This window comes from Leptonotus elevatus, chromosome 4, assembly GCF_054856555.1.
Source record: "Leptonotus elevatus isolate MCC_2025b chromosome 4, RoL_Lele_1.0, whole genome shotgun sequence".
NCBI lineage: Eukaryota > Metazoa > Chordata > Actinopteri > Syngnathiformes > Syngnathidae > Leptonotus > Leptonotus elevatus.
In genome coordinates this window covers 24,307,164-24,324,380 of record NC_141242.1, presented here as the reverse complement: position 1 = coordinate 24,324,380, position 17,217 = coordinate 24,307,164, and positions in this window count along the sequence as shown.

The window sequence follows — 17,217 nt, the reverse complement described above, 5'->3', positions numbered from 1 at the left end:
TCAAATAAGCAAAATTATCTGCCAACAGAACAAGAACATTTTACTTAAATTTACCTGTAAGATTTTGAAAAATAAGAAAACAATACTAGGCCCATATTAAACACTGCAGTCTTGATTGAAAATAGTATTTTCAGACTAAAAACAAATAATGTCGACTTTTTTCAAGCTGTAATAAATAGAACTATTTTCTTAAAATACATGAGTTTTATTGTTTACGTGTGGATAACTTAGTCTGAGTGTCAATCAGGGAGGTAACAGATTTTCTTTGTCATGACCTAGCCAGGAATTTAACCCACAACCTTCAAGTCTGAGGGTAGGCACTCTACCACTAGACCACTGAGCTAGTACTGAAAGAAGGGAAAATGAGCTTAGTAAATATAACGAAAGGAACCATATTGCACGTGTCTCTTTTCATACTTGTATTTTTTTTCATTTATCTTATTACTAGATTATGCAAAATCTTAATAAGAAATAATTTTCATAAGAAAACTCATGAAAACCCCAGTTCAGGGCCTTTGATGTTGGTTAGTTGCCATCTTAAAATGTGGGAAATGCTTGTTTTAATCGTCACAGTACTTAAAACTGGCTGTTAACACTCAATGACAAGACTGCTTGATCAAATAAGATAATCAAGTAATAAGTATCTTAAAATAAGCACAATGATCTTGCCTGACAATTTCATTTTAAGTAAAAATAACTTGTCAAATCAAAATAAGCAAATTTAGGTTAAATTTAAGAAATTATATCTTACTTAAGATTTTAGTTTTTGCAGTGTGGTTAAGCTGTTTTGGGAGAGATATGAGCTTTTGCAGATGATCCACGGTGTTGTGCAAAAACATCCAAGCTATTTTTGGCAAAAGCACTAATTGAATGCAGATGTGCCAAAGCAATTGAGAAGGATCTTTGCAGCTGTGACAGTACCGACTCTTTGTTTGGGAAATGAACTTGGAGTGAAGCATGTGTGACCAGTTTTGGGATAGATATGTGCTTTGCTAATGAACTGATAGGTTGTGCACAAATGTAAATCTGTTTGGCCAAATGAGCTTTCAGTTTTGAAAATGTCATCTCAATTTAAAAAAATGTGCCAAACCTAAAGAGGAAAACTGTAAGTAGGCCTGCATGGTTGTATCTGTGTGCTAATGCGAGTTTAGGCTAGCCTGCAGCTGCATCCCTTTGTTGGCCCCGGGAGTTAGCATGTTTCTCTCGTCATCTCTGTGCCTTTTGTCTTTATCTGAATTGATGAATTGCTTTTTTTAATCTTCATTCTGGGTAACCCCCGCCCCTGTTCATTTTTGTTGATGTCCTACTCACACTTTGTCTTTTAATGGGATTAAAAGGGGAATCCTATTGGACTGAGCAGAGCTCTCATTTTAGCTGTGCACTCTGCTCATCCACCAAATCGCAAGTCCCTCAATTGTGTTTTTTAACCGTTTACCAAAAACTTACATGTGACTAAATGCTACTGATACTGTGATACTGTTATGAAATCTTCCAATTAGTAGACCCAGAACAATTTTAACGTTCCATATTTTGGGTTGAACACAACAGAGATTATAGCAGTTCTTTATGAACAACTTTATCACATTGCTTGACAAAGGGAAAGATACAATGATCAATGTGATGTTCTGCTGATATGTGCACAAACAAACTTAATGTGTACCTTTTACTCCAATGATGAAACATTTCTTGGGCCTCATCTTACAGAGCATTAAAAATCCTAAAATCGATACATTGGGTGAAGATTTGTTTATTTCAATTTTTGAGCCTCAATATCTGTTAAATTAATCATCCAAGATCAACCACATTTCTGGAAAATGTTTAAGATGACACCAAATACACAGGCAGAAGTGATTGAAGTATTTTATCTGCAAAACTGGGAGCTCAGCCTCTCATCAAATTTGCTATTTCATTTCAACAAGCCCAAAATTTGAAGGCGAGTGAGCCCGTTTTCCACTGGGGTCGCGGGCGTGCTGGAGCTTATCCCGACTGTCTTTGGGTGTATTTAGGAATTCCGAGATGAGGGGCTTAGGGGAGAGGCCCTGGGGCCTAATCAGGAGGAAAAAAGTATCAGAAGTAGAATTCTTATACCCAGGTTCTTGTAATGTTTAAAGGTGATATTGATATTGGTCTCATTTTCTTAAAATCACAGAAACTGGCCATTTGAACAGGCGTGTAGACTTTCTATATCCATGTAAGTCACATATTGTGTTTACTGAGAGCACATCGAGACGGGCAAAGCAATCACCATACCCAGTCAAGTATGTTTTTGGAGAACGAGCTTGACTTTTCTGGTGTTGTCGGTCTTGCTCTGTCTGATGTTTTCTATTTTGGCTCACACCTGCTAATGAAAGCCACAACATGCTTTGCACACCCATTGGAAAGGTCACACCATCATTAGGGTGAGGCATTTAATTGAGTTTTCATTTGTACTCACTTTGGTACAAATGGTGGTTTCTATTAGGCGGGTCTTGCCTAGCTACATTTGCTCTTTGTAATTACACGTGGTAATTAATTAATTACCACAGCCAGTGCGCGTGTTCTCATCTGGATTATATTTTCTCAACAGCCTTGTCTACTTGCTACGTTGACTTTTTTTCATGAGCTTGGCGGTCGGCATTGGCCTCCTGGCAATTTCCAGCCCCCATACAATGGCACAGTCAATGAGATTGCCAGGTGTGCAGCAAAAACAATCCAATTTCACATGATCGAAATGTGAAATATCCTTATTTTTGCTATATAGTGTTGTAACACTCAAGACCACATTTTGAAAATCTTGGGCTTCTCTCATATTTGACTCCCAGAAGTCTTTCTTTTTTTTTTTTTTTCTTCTAAGAGCTCAGTATTGTTCATTCGGAAATGTCATCATCATTGCTCTTTTTTTGTTTTTTATATATATATATATATATATATATATATATAATTTTTTTTTTTTGTGTGTGTGTGTGTGTGTGGGTGAGTATGTGTATGTGCGTGCGTGCGTGCGTGCGTGTATTTGTTAGCTCACCAGAAAACCTATTAGAAAAAATCTCATACCGTTCACCTAAACCGAACACCAGGAGACCCGAGGGGACCAAAGAAAACCAAGGAAGGTGAAATCCAGCACCGACCAGACACCCCCCACCAGAACTCCTCCCCAGCCCAAGAAACATCCAGACCCCAACAAATCCAAAAAACATAAAATCAGGGAGGCCTCAAGAGACCAAAGGAGAGACCGAGAAAAGGAAGGAAGGACAGACGAAGCCGCGTGAGATCCGCAGACACCAGCCTCCACCGATTCAATAACCTGAGGAGGAAACAGATTGTGTCTGAGTTTCGGTAGATGCTGGTGTGGTGGATCTGGCATGCATGAGAATCTCCACCAAAGAGGGGAGCCGTCGACCCCCGCCGGAACAGAGCAAGCGCAACACCTCAGGGCCCCCCAGGCCGCAGCAGCGCCAAAGGACGACCCCCGGGCCCCACCAGGGCCACCGGCCGGAGAGCAAACCCAGGAGCAGGAGCGCCCCCCGCCCCAACACGGCCCGCGCCCCCGGCCCAACGCAGCAGGACGGGGCACTGCAGGCCCACCAGGCACCCCACCGGCCCCCAACCCCCGCACCCCCCACGACCCCCCGCCCCCCATCCACCCCCGCCACCCACCCCAACCCAGCCCCAGCCGCCCCCACGTCCCCAATCCCCCAGGCACCCCCCACCCCGCAACACCCACCACCGCCCCCCCCCGACCCCACCCCGACCAACCGGCAGCCCCCCAACCCCCGACCCCCAGCCCCCGGGGACCACCCGCACCCAGGCACCGGCGCCGAAGAGGGGCCGGACAGCGGAGCGGAGAGGGCAGCCGCGCCCACCCCACCCCCCGCCGTGTGGAAGGACGGAACACCGGGGGCAGTAGGGGGAGATGGGGGCACCGGAGGGCGGCCGACACCCCCGAACCCCAGGCCCAGCGGGGGAAGGCCCCGGTCGTCACCCCAGCGTTCTTTACTGCGGCCCCCAACCGATGGCACCCCCACAAGCCCCCCCCCCCCCCCCCCCCCCCACACAAGTTGTGTGGTGTATTAAAATTGGAGGGGAGTTGTAGGGTCTTTCTGTCTCAGACTGGCCACTTGGTCAGACTCTGATTTCCTTCAAGACCGGTTAAGACCAGCAGTGATATGATATTCTTCACCTTGTTTAATTAAATTTAAAGTTCCACTGATTGTCACACACATGAAATTTGTTTTCCTTATTTGACCCATCCCGAGGGAGCGGTGAGCAGCAGGGGTGCCACTCTCAGTCATTTGGTGATCTAACCCCTCAATGCCCTATCAAGCAGGGAGCCAATTGGTTCCATTTTTAATAGTTTTTGGTATGACCCAGCCAGGGATTGAACCCATGACCAACTAGTTTCAAGGCAGACACGCTACCACTAGGTCACTGAGCTGGTTTTAATGTGCAAGGAGAAGCACATGACCAAATAGCAAATACACTAGATGTTTTGCTTGAGTGCAAAAAGTTTTTAGGGGCGCAAGAGTTAAATGGTTTATATTGGCATATGAGTGCATGCATATATATTAGGGGTGGACCAAAAAAAAAAAAAAACTATTTAAACCAGAAAATATTTGTTTGATTTAAAAGATGTAAGTGCATCGAATCGAACTGAAGCCAGTCGTTCCACATTGAAATATATCGAGATAAGTATCGAATCATCTTTAATTGGAGAGATATATCTTAGAGGGACATGGCACTTTCATAGTACTGAGAAGTTCATTTAAATGTTTCTAAAATGGCAACAAAGAAGTTATTATACCCTCTCGAACTGAGCCGTACCATATCGAATAGAATGGTACTCTCTCTAAATTGAATGGAATCAAATTGTTGCACTTTCAAATCGAACTGTCCTTGAATCGTTTCACCCCCTACAAATCAACTGTATCGAATCGACTTTTGTGGCACACTAATATATTCTGAACATGCACGTATTTTACGACTGTGGCTTTTCACATGCTTGAAATATGCACATTATTTTATTTTACAATATTGCATTTTGTTTTATACATTTTATAAATAAAGCCTTTTTGTGCATTTCTTAAACACCTTTTATTGCTGGCTTTTAGCGTGACACGAGTGTCGACATTGCTTTCATATGTGAGAGTGTTTATTGTTTGTATGTTGTTAATTTAATGTTTTAATTGTTTTTCTTTTTATCTGTCTGATTTTTATTCCATGTTGGCTACTGCAGTTTTCATGCATAATATATTTTTTTTAAGTGCTCTAGAAGTAGTTTAGTTGAGTATTCTGTTTACATTATTAATTTGTTTAACAGAAAGTGCATTACAGTACTGCGACAGTGGCGAGGCACCCCTACGTCACTTCCGTTGAGCGTTCAAATATGGTGTTGTGCCTGTCGACCATTGTGACACAGCTCAGCCAGATTCCACAATGGCTGACAGGAACAGCACCATGTTTGGATGCTACTTTCTTTTAAATCAGCTTTATTGAACCATAGGGTGGAGAACTGGCGGGACAGGACATCAGGCTTGGTGTTCTTAGGCCCTGGAATATACGACAAAGTGAAATGAAAACGAGCAAAAAAGAGGGCTCACCTAGCTTGTCTTGGATTTAGTCTCTTTGCCGTCCTCAGGTATTCCAGATTTTTGTGGTCCGTCCACACCACGAATAGTTGTTTTGCACCCTCCAGCAGATGGTGCCATTCCTCTAGTGCCATTTTCACAGCCAGGAATTCTGTCACCGATGCTGTAATTGCGCTCTGCTGGGGAGAGTTTACGGGAGAAGAAGGCACACGGATGTACCTTAGGAAGGTGCAGGAAATCTAGACAAAGTGTGGTAATTAGGATAAAGTTCTACTCAAAGGCATGCAATAAGATTGCTGCAACTGACTGTGTGACAGTTAGAGCTGATCTGGTGCTGAAGTGAAGTCCAGGGCTGGCTTTTGTAGGCTGCTGATTGTGATTACATGCACCTGTCTCCTCCACCTCGCCCAGCAGTGTGATTTTGTCACGCACACACACACACAAACAGGGAACAAATGGGCAGGGCTCATGGGGAGGAAGCGGGGGCCCTGACACCATCACATTACTAAATACAGACTGAAAACAGAATTGTTTTCTAGTTCTTTAGCATCCAGACTTAAGTATGTAATTTCAGACGTAATTGGCAAAGCACAATTCGGTTTCTTGAAAGACAGACTCATTCACATTAACATAAGACTTGTTTTAGACTTAATTAATTATAGTGATCTAATTGATGGAAACAGTTTGATTTTTTTTCTTTGATTTTTATAAAGTATTTGATTCTGTTGTACATCCTTTTATTTTACAAACCCTTTCTCATTTTGGTTTTGGACAAAAATGTATAAGTGCCATTGGTATGCTGCATAATGATATAAATAGCAAGGTTTCTTTAGGTCATGGTACATGTAATAGATTCAATATCAAAAGAGGTATTCGCCAGAGATGTGGTAGTTCTCTCTTGTTTATAATGATTGCAGGGATGTTATCAATTTTAATTAAAAGCAGTGCTATTGCAGGAATTGAAATAATGGGCAGACAATTAACAATAAGTCAACTAGCTGATGACACCACCCTGTTTTTGAACATATGACTTTTTTTCATGTAATGTGGTGTATTCCTCCAAATAAAGTTAAAATGTATTTGGTTTATAGCCTTGATAGATTTATTAGGAATTGCTAGGGAGTAAGCTGGGTAAATGCATCTGGATAAGCTTTCTACTTTGGTTAAATAGTAGATATGTCGCGTTGAAGCCATAAATTAAGTTGGGACTTGCATTGTTTTATCTTGTTCTCTATATTCCGAGTCCCGATGCTCGAGATCATTTTTTTAATTTCTCTATGGATAATTGGGACCTGATGACTATCTTTCAGGAAGAGGGTTGTGTCATCAGCTAATTGGCTGATTATTATTTTAGTCCCCAAAACATTTAGTTTTTTAATATCCTGGCAATTTTTGACATAAATGGTTAGCATCTCCGTGACTAGTATTAACAAGTAAGGTGATATTGGGCATCCCTGTGGGATACCTACGTTTATCTTGAAGCTTGGAGTTGTACCGTGGAGTAGGAGACACAGCTACGGATGTTCTGATATGGACCTTCGATCATTTTCCTAAATTTTATTCCAAAGCCAAATGATTTAAGCACAGATAAAATGAATACATGCTCCACTGAATCAAAGGCTTCGTAAAAGTCTAAGAATAGAAGGAATCCGTCCTCCTCAATGAGATCACTATATGTATGTTATTATGAATCGATTTGCCTTTTAGGAATCCAGATTGAGTTTGGTCGATAATATTGGATAACCATGAACAAGTAGCAAAAATGTAAGTTACTTATTTGTAGTCTGAGTTTCTTAGGGTGATAGGTCTTCTGTTTTCAATGCATCTTGGATCTTTATCAGGCCTTGGAATTGAAATAAGAAGCCCATGCGCCATTGTGGGAGGAAGAATACAAGTAGTAAATATTTCTGAAAAAACTAGGTGCAATAATTTTCGTATTTCTTGCCAAAAGTGTTTATAGAAGGCCCCTGTGAGTCCATCAGAACCAGGCGCACGGTTGAGTGATAGGCGATCAACGGCTTTATCAAGTTCTGCCATTGTAATTTGATCATCACAAATTTTCTCATAATCATCATTTATAATAGGAACATGTGCAGCTATATCTTTCAAAAATAGGTCGCAATATTCCTTGCAAAACTTTGAACTGTATAATCTGCTGTATAATTTGAAAAACTTGGGAGAACATTTGCTTTTCATCTGTGACTTCAATATCATCAATAAGTATAAACTTTACACTGTTCTTTCCCTGTCTTTTCTTTTCAAGGCCACAAAAATAGGCTGAATTTCTCTCGACTTCCTCTACCCATTTAGCTCTCGATCTAATAAATGCCCCCTGTGCCCTTTGTGTACAAATGTTATCAAGTTGAGGTTGAAGGTCAAAGATTTTTTTCCTATCATCTTCTGTTGGGTCCAGTTTATTTCAATACATGTTCAGTTGTTTAATTATGGATATGTCGCAGTAATTCTGTGTATGTCTTTGTCTCCCCCTGGCTGTTTTGTATTATTGTTTGTTCAAAAAAAAAAAAGTGTTGAGTAGGCTTGAAATAAATGAGAACGAGTTAAAATAATAATAATAATAATAATGATAATAATTTGCTTTCTGTTGAACTAATTAATAATGTAAACTGAATACCTCAACTCAATTTGATTTCTAGAGCACTTTAAAAAAAATCGCTGCATGAAAACTGCTGTAGCCTACATGGTGTAAAAATCAGACATATGAAAACAAAAACAATTAAAACATCAAATTAATAACATACAAACAGTAAACACTATCAGATATATAAAAACAAAACAATTAAAACATGTCATATGTTGTGACACATTGGAAATGTTTTATAGCGGACATTAAATGTAAAAAGGTCCGGTGTATTCCAAATAAGTATGTGCTTACAAATAAGGTGAAGGAATTGATCATTAACATTTTACATAAATATCCAGCCAACCATTATGTGACCAAGTTCAAAAGGGACATTGACACAAGTTGCTCTTTTTGTGGAAACCACCAGAGACAAATCCACATCTCTTCTGGATCTGTGCACACACTCTGACTTTCTGGAAGGATTTTGTAGATTTGTTAATGGGCATCTTTACAGACTTTTCGTTGAAATGGGAAAATATAGCCTTACAGATGTTAACAGAGGTCATATATCCCTTGTCCAGCCGCAGTTAAGGTGGAGTCTGAAGATAATCTTCTGTTTCAATTTAATTATAACTGTTTAGATTTAGTCATAACTCTTTTAACTTACTCAGCAAAAATTGATAAGTGTAATAATTGTGACCCAAACGTTTGAAGATTCTTCTTCCACATTTTATCACTTAATTAGCCATCTGTTTCGGGGGAGAAAAAGTGTTATAATCAGTTCCTTTGTAAAGTTTTATGAGGTCTAAAATAAGTGCCAGGAAAGTCTGGCAAACTGTGTGTCCGCCTGGTTGATCAGCTGCGGGGGGGGGGGGGGGGGGGGGGGGGGGGGGGGGGGCGGATCGTGGGCCGGGCAATGCTTTACATAGCAATTGACCATTTGTTATTGTCTTGTGACTCAGAGGGCAGGAAGAGGAAGGGGAGGGGCTTTTTGGGATACTGAAATTATAATGGCGGCTGCAAGTGGGAGGAGCTTTACAGACGCATGGGAAGAACATGGCGTTTGGCCACACATGTGTTTATGTCCAGAAATTTCTGAATAAATAAAACCTTCGAAGGAAATCTGATTCTGATGTTAAAGTGAGGCATTTAATTGATTTAGCTTCCGTTCTCAAACTTCTCACACAATTAATCAGAGAATGCTTCTATTAAGCGGGTCTTGTCAAACTGCATTTTTTTTGTTTCCATACTGTAATTGATCATTGATTGGCGAATTGAGTCACTTTGAAGTGAATAGAGAACACAACTTCTGGAATGTTATGTGGTTGTATTTGCAGTCCTTACATGTTTTTCAAACGGCCTGCATTATAGAAACATGTTTACTTCTCTTCAATTTTTTTTTTTTTTTACCCACCTAGCAACAAGAAGCTGGGTGGAGTACACGATGAAGGCCTATCGACACACCGGTGTGTCTCCTAAGTTATGAAGTACCAAGTCACTATGACATGGCATGTTTGTTGAAATAATCACGTGTTGAACACAAATGTATTCAATTTCACAAAAGTCTTCTAAATTATTTAAATATGCAGCTGGAAAGAAAACACAGCACCTTTTACATATTTTGGTACGTTACAGCAGTGGTTCTCAAACTTTTTTCAATAATGTATTCCCTGTGAAAAAAAGAATCAGCTAAGTCCCCGTCACCAGTGTGAAGCATTTTTGGATAGGGGGGTTGGGTGGGGTTGGGGACGTGGCCTAAACCGGAAGTGGGTGTGACAACAACAAAAAACGGAAAATGGACGTGACCTAAACCAGAAGTGGCCGTTGTTTGGGTCAGAAAAGTGGGGCTTACATGATTCGGTTAGAAAATTTCAATTTCACTCTTAAAATAAATGGTAAAATAAAGTGTGACATTGATATGGATTGATCAAAAGTTGCTATACTTTTTGTTTATTTGAAAATTATTGCCAACACAGCCTAATTGAGATTTAAATCAGTGCTTTTGATCACAAAAGTAAGAACTATTTTTCAAACAAGCAACGCAACATAGCTGTTCTATTTCAATTGTTTTTATTATATAATTTTTTTTGTGTTTTACTACCAAACGTTCTTAAATAGAGAGAGAGAGATAGAGAGAGAGAGACTTTGTATTTCATGGTTTACAAGTGCTCAATTTGCCCCGACCAGCACGCACAGTTAAGCCGGTGATATTCCTTCTATTATTTCTATTAGAATTCAAGGTAACACATTAATGTGGAAAACTTGGATGAATGGTGGTGTGAAGACATTGTCAGATATATTTTTTTCAAATAAAATACTTTCATTTGATACATTAAAAGATTCATTTGAGCTTAAAGAATCTGAATTATTTAAGTACAGACAGTTGAAAAATTGGATTGAATCGAGTTCCAGTAACAGTAAAGTACCTCTTGGAACAGAGTAATCAGATTTTTTTTTTGTTTGTTTTTTATAATTGCTCTTCACAAATCCTTTATTAATGCTAAAAATAGCAATGATTTATTAAGTAAAATATATGATGGCTGCGATAGGGACATTAAAGTTTTTATTCCAAAATAAGATGGAAGGAATGTATACAGCTTGCATATTCAGTTACAACTAATGAAAATCTTCGCTTAATCAATAATAAATTAATGAGAAGAATTTATTATAGCAGGGATAAAATTCATAAATTTGATTCATCTTCCCCTCCTACTTGTAGCGATTTATCTAAAAAAAATTGCGCTTAATCAGTCCACTGCGAAGCAGATCATCTGGTACTAGAGAACACTGACAATTACTATAATTCTGTCTCGAAGTGGACGACCTTCTAAAATACCAGCAAGAACCACAAGAAAAATGATAATTCAGGTGAAAACCAACCTGTGCATCACATCGAGGGATTTGCAGACCTTTTTTGCTGCATCGAAATTTTTTTGCTGTTGTGCATGCTTCAACAAACAGAAGAAAAGTCCATCGACAAGGCTTTCATGGAAGGCTTGCTAGGTAGAATCCTCTGCTTACAATAAAAAATCAAAGCTGCCCATTTCGACTTTGGACAAACCTGAAGCTTTTTGGAAGTCCCTTCTGTGGACTGATGAGTCCAAAATTGAACTGTTTGGTCACAACTAAAACAGTCATGTTCGGTGAAAAGTCAACACTGCATAACAGCAAAAGAACCTTCTCCCTACAGTGACGCAGGGTGGTGAGAATGTTAAATTCTGGGCTGGCTTTTCATCCTCAGGACCTGGAAAACTCCACATAATCCAGGGAATCATGAATTCAGAGGAATATTGTGAAATCCTGGAACATAACCTGAAGCCGTTCTTTGTGAAGTTAAAGCCTGGTAGAAGATGGATCATGCAACATGACAATTATCCAAAGCATTCCAGCAATACAACCAAGGAATGTCTGAAGAACAACAAGATTCATGATCTGGATGTGCCCAGTTAAAATCCTCACTTAAGTTCTTTCAAAATACAGTGGCGGGACCTGAAGCGGGCAGTTTAGGATAGATGCCCATCCAACCCCTCTCAATTGGCTGCATTTTGCAAGGAAGAGTGGCCAAAATCCTTGCAAAAACTAGATGTGAAAGACTGATAAATCACTAAAGAAAGTGTTTGGATGAAGTTATCATTGCAAAAGGAGGTGATTAAGTGAGAGGTTCACATACCTTTGCACCCATGACTTGTTAAATCAAACAACTTTTGTTTAAGAATGAATGACAATATTATAATTCTTTCATTTAATAAGGTTATTTTTAATATTTTATACAAAAAATCTGACCAACTCTATCTATCTATCTATCTATCTATATCTATATCTATATATACGGATTGCACGCGGGAGAACGGGTCCCTCTCCACCGGCATCCGCTCGTTCTGCGCTTGGAGGAACGGAGGTTGGACGGCCCCAGCCGCGGGGGGACTTGCGCCCCGCTCTCGATCGCTGCAGCGACGCTCAGAACAAGACAGGTGCGTTACAACTTCCAAGTTTCAATGATCAACGTGTCATGCAATTCACATTTGTTTTTCCCCCTGAATTTCCAAAACAGCTTGGATGAAATTGAAAATGCATGCTATCCCTTTCCTGATTAAAATACAAACAAACAAACAGTGAGTTTATGAGTGAAAAATTGGCAGGATGATCATTTTTTTAAATACACATTCTTAGGTTAACAACTGTAATATTTAAGTAGCCCTTATGTATAATACATATATATATATGTGTGTGTGTGTGTGTGTGTGTGTGTGTGTGTGTGTGTGTGTGTATGTATGTATGTATAATTTTTTATCCTAAAAATCAGGTAAAACCCTGCTATTTATCTCTTCCATTTAGTAGGGCAGCATGGCTTTTTTTTTCTCAATGTAACCTATTGTTACCTACAAACCACAACATTAATTTACTAGGCACATGCACTTCAGGGCTCTGCGATGATTTATACTTCTGAGTTAGGGAGCATTTGGCGCGTCAGCTCCACTTCTTTTCTTTAATATTACCTTTTCTGCGCCACTCGTTTTCTTTTCTGCTATCTGACTTTACTTTTGACAAGACCGGACAAGTGTGTATTGCTTAAAATAAAAAAAGAGAGCAATGATGATGACATGTCAAATCGGTAAAATTACCAAATGAACAATACTGAACTCTATTTAAAAAAAAAAAAAGAACACGAAGGATTCAATGCTCGAGCCGAGGTCACATTCAACCAACCAAATCATTAAGAAGAAAATCTTTATTTTTAGAATTGAACGCGATTGGCAAGTATGAGTATCTTGTATTGACACATCAACAACCACATGATGATCATTACGATTAATGCAGGTGTGTTGTAATCACAAACAGTAACAGGTTATTCAGGTGGGCAGGGTGGTGGTCCAGGTGGGTCGTTTCAGAGCAACTGGTGTTGGCCAGGTAGGTCCTGGTGGAGGCCAAAGTGGTGGTCCAGGTTAAATGTTTTTATCAGACAGATGGTCTGGGTGGTTGTCCAGGTTGGCAGGGTTCTAGTCCAGGTGGGTTGTTTTCATCCAGAGTAACCGGTGATGCCAGAGGTTGTTCTGGTGCTGTGTTGGAGGCAGGTTGGCAATTTGGTGTCCAGGTGGGCAATTTTCATCTGCAGTAACAGGGGGTACAGGTGGCCCTGGTTGTTAAATTGATTGATCAACAAATTATTGTTAAGACGGCGTGTCTGATGGTGGCCCAGGTGGATCAGATGGACCAGATGGACCATGATATGGACCATATGGACCATATGGACCGTAATATGGACCATATGGTCCATATGGATTTGGTTGCGGTGGCCAATATGGACAAAGGGGTGGTGGCCCGGGTGGCCCGGGTGGTCCTGGTGGCCCAGGTGGTCCACTTCCTGGTTCTCCAGGATCTCCAGGTGGTCCAGCTGGTCCAGGATCACCATTAATTCCATTTGTTCCATCTGTGCCATTATAGCCAGGTGGACCTTGTGGCCCAGGTGGTCCTGTAGCACCATTTTGTCCTGGAAGACCGTCAGTTCCATTTTTTCCTGGTGCACCGTTTGTTCCATCTGTTCCTGGTGGTCCTGGTGGTCCTTGTGGTCCTTGTGGTCCTTGTGGTCCTGGTGGTCCTGGTGGTCCTGGTGGTCCTGGTGGCCCAGATGGTGGCCCAGATGACGAACCAGATTCCGAACTAGATGGCGAATCAGATTCCGAACTAGATGACGCATTAGATTCCGAACTAGATGGTGGACCAGATGGTGGCTCATTGTCATCTGGAGTAACAGCTTGTCTCCTTATTCTAGGAGAGATACAGCTGGCTCCTGCGATAAAGAGTTAATGTCTGTATTACATGGTGGCCTTTCACTTAATCTTTGTTACTTGGTAGTTGAGAATTTGTTGACTTACCAACCAGGAGAAAGGCAACAGTAAACACCTTGAGAATGATCATCGTGGCTGATAATGTCCTGAAAGGTAGTAAAAGGGAAAGGTAAATGTACATCTAGAGCAAGTCCATCAGGCGTACATGATGGGCTGCTTGGATAGTGACAGGTTGTCGAGGCTCTGGTTCAATGTTTGCCACAACTGTCATGAGGAAGAGGGCTGACAGCCAATCTTAATTAATGTTAGCGCTGTCAGACGAAATTTTCATATCAACCAAAACCACTACTTTTCAGCAAATACATTTTTTTGTTTAATTGCTAAATAATTGTTTATTTATTATAATGTCATTGATTCACAAGGTTATCTTATAATATATTAGAAGGTAAGTGCATATTACACCAACTTTAAAATCTTTGCATTGGCTGTATGTGTGTTTCAGGGTGGACTTTAAGGTATTTTTTTTTAAGTGTCTTAATAGTTTTGGGCCTTTATATCTTTCCCTGCATCCACTGCCCTGTCTTTTTATGTGTTATGTACAGCACCTTGTGATTGTTGTGAAGTTGCTATGTAAATAAAATTGAGGATGTTTAAATTGCTGTGCCTGTCAACTTCTTCTGACTTTCAGTCCGCTTTATGCATCACTTTCCATGGCCAAACCCAGAAAACAGGTTAGCGGACTTCCAGTGTATGCCATGATGATAAACATGATGAATAGGACATATGAGATATGGTCATCTCTGGGCGCGCTCAAAGACATCCTATGTAAATCAAAAGACGATGTAGATGTTTCAAGTTACTACAGGTTACCTGCCTCGGGCTCCGCCAGGTACCTGATTCAGAAGGAAGTCTGGAGCAATCAATTTTTTTTGTACTTCACTATTTATGCTCACATCTGGGTGATGAAAAGCGGCTCTCGTGTCAGTCTCCACTATATCATATGTTTCTTGTCTATTGTAACATTTCCATCATTATGATAATAGAGGAATGATTATGTTGTGCAAGTTATGTTCTTGACATTATTTAAAAAATCTGGAAATTCAGACAAATTATCTTGGAAGTGAAATTCTGCAACTCCTGTAAGATGATCCACATAAGACAAAATTTCAAGAAACTTTGTTACTGTGCCTTTTTTAAATCTTCAGTGCACAAACTTTTCAACTTCATTCGACAAGCTTCCCAAAAGTGCATGAAGGAATGTCCACTTTGACCTGAGTCCAAATGCATATACAGTATTTCACTTGATTCTACAAAGTGCAAGACCAAATACTACTGACATGGATGCTGTCTTCCCTGAAAACACTTCAAGATGGAGAAGGTACTCACCACGCTCAATCAAGTTTGGTCTTGAAGTCGCTCTCGGCTCCTCTGCTGCCTTACAGCTGTTAACAGAGGTCTTATATCCCTTGTCCAGCCGCAGTTAAGGTGGAGTCCTTGTTAAGGTGAGGCATTTAATTGATTTCGCTTTCGTTCTCAAACAATAAATCAGTGAAAGGCTTTTATTAGGCGAGTCTTGTCAAACTGCATTATAGAAACATGTTTACTTCTCTTCTTCTTCTTTTTTTTACCCACCTAGCAACAAGAAGCTGGGTGGAGTACACGATGAAGGCCTATCGACATACCGGTGTGTCTCCTAAATTATGAAGTACCAATCACTATGACATGGCATGTTTGTTGAAATAATCACGTGTTGAATACAAATGTATTCAATTTCACAAAAGTCTTCTAAATTATTTAAATATGCAACTGGAAAGAAAACACAGCACCTTTTACATATTTTGGTACGTTACAGCAGTGGTTCTCAAACTTTTTTCAATAATGTATTCCCTGTGAAGAAAAATTTCAGCTAAGTCCCCGGTCACCAGTGTGAAGCATTTTTGGATAGGGGGGGTTGGGTGGGGTTGGGGACGTGGCCTAAACCGGAAGTGGGTGTGACCCCCAAAAAACGGAAAATGGACGTGACCTAAACCTAAAGTGGGCGTTGTTTGGTCGGAAATAAGTGGGACTTACATGATTCGGAAGAAATTTTCAATTTCACTCTTAAAATAAATGGTAAAATAAAGTGTGACATTGATATGGATTGCTACAATTTTTGTTGATTTGAAAACTATTGCCAAAACAGCCTAATTGAGATTTAAATCAGTGCTTTTGATTACGAAAATAAGAACTATTTTTCAAACAACTTTCAACTCAGAAAATGTCTGCATAAATAAATATTTACTGAACAGTCTGAGAATTGAGATTCTGTGTTTTTTCATCACAATAATAAAGGAACTATTTAAGAACAATTTTTTTATAAACTCAGAAAAAAAACATTTGAAAATAATTTGTAATACTGCTGAATACAGCACATGCAGTAGGAAATAATGAAGAACTACGCAACATAGCTGTTCTATTTCAATAGTTTTTTTATTACATTTTTTTTGTGTTTTACTACCAAACGTTCTTAATTAGAGAGAGAGAGAGAGAGAGAGAGAGAGAGAGAGAGAGAGAGAGAGAGAGAGAGAGAGAGAGAGAGAGAGAGAGAGAGAGAGAGAGAGAGAGAGAGAGAGAGAGAGAGAGAGAGAGAGAGAGAGAGAGAGAGAGAGAGAGAGACTTTGTATTTCATGGTTTACAAGTGCTCAATGTGCCCCGACCAGCACGCACAGTTAAGCCGGTGATACGAGGTTCCCCGCGGGCACCGACATCCGCTAGTTCTGCGCTTGGAGGAACGGAGGTTTGACAGCCCCAGCCGCGAGGGGACTTGCGCCCCGCTCTCGATCGCTGCAGCGACGCTCAGAACAAGACAGGTGCGTTACAACTTCCAAGTGTCAATGATTTGCGTGTCATGCAATTCACATTTGTTTTTCCCCCTGAATTTCCAAAACAGCTTGAATGAAATTGAAAATGCACTCTAATATCACTTTCCTGATTAAAAAACAAACAAACAAACAAACAATGAGTTTATGAGTGAAAAATGGGCCATCCTGGCAAGATGATCCTTATTTTAAATACACATTTTAAGGTTAACAACTGTTAAGGCGAGCAGGTCGCGGAAATGGCTCTTGTAGTTCAAATAAACGATGTCTTCAAAGGTGCTTCTTTAGCCTCTTCTCAGGGCATATTTATTTCTGCTCAACAACTCGAGGCGGCACGGTGAAACAGCAGCCGTGGCCAAGAGTACAACACGCAACTCACAACCGAAGAAGTAAAACTAAAATAGGCAGACAGCGCTCCACTTCTTGAA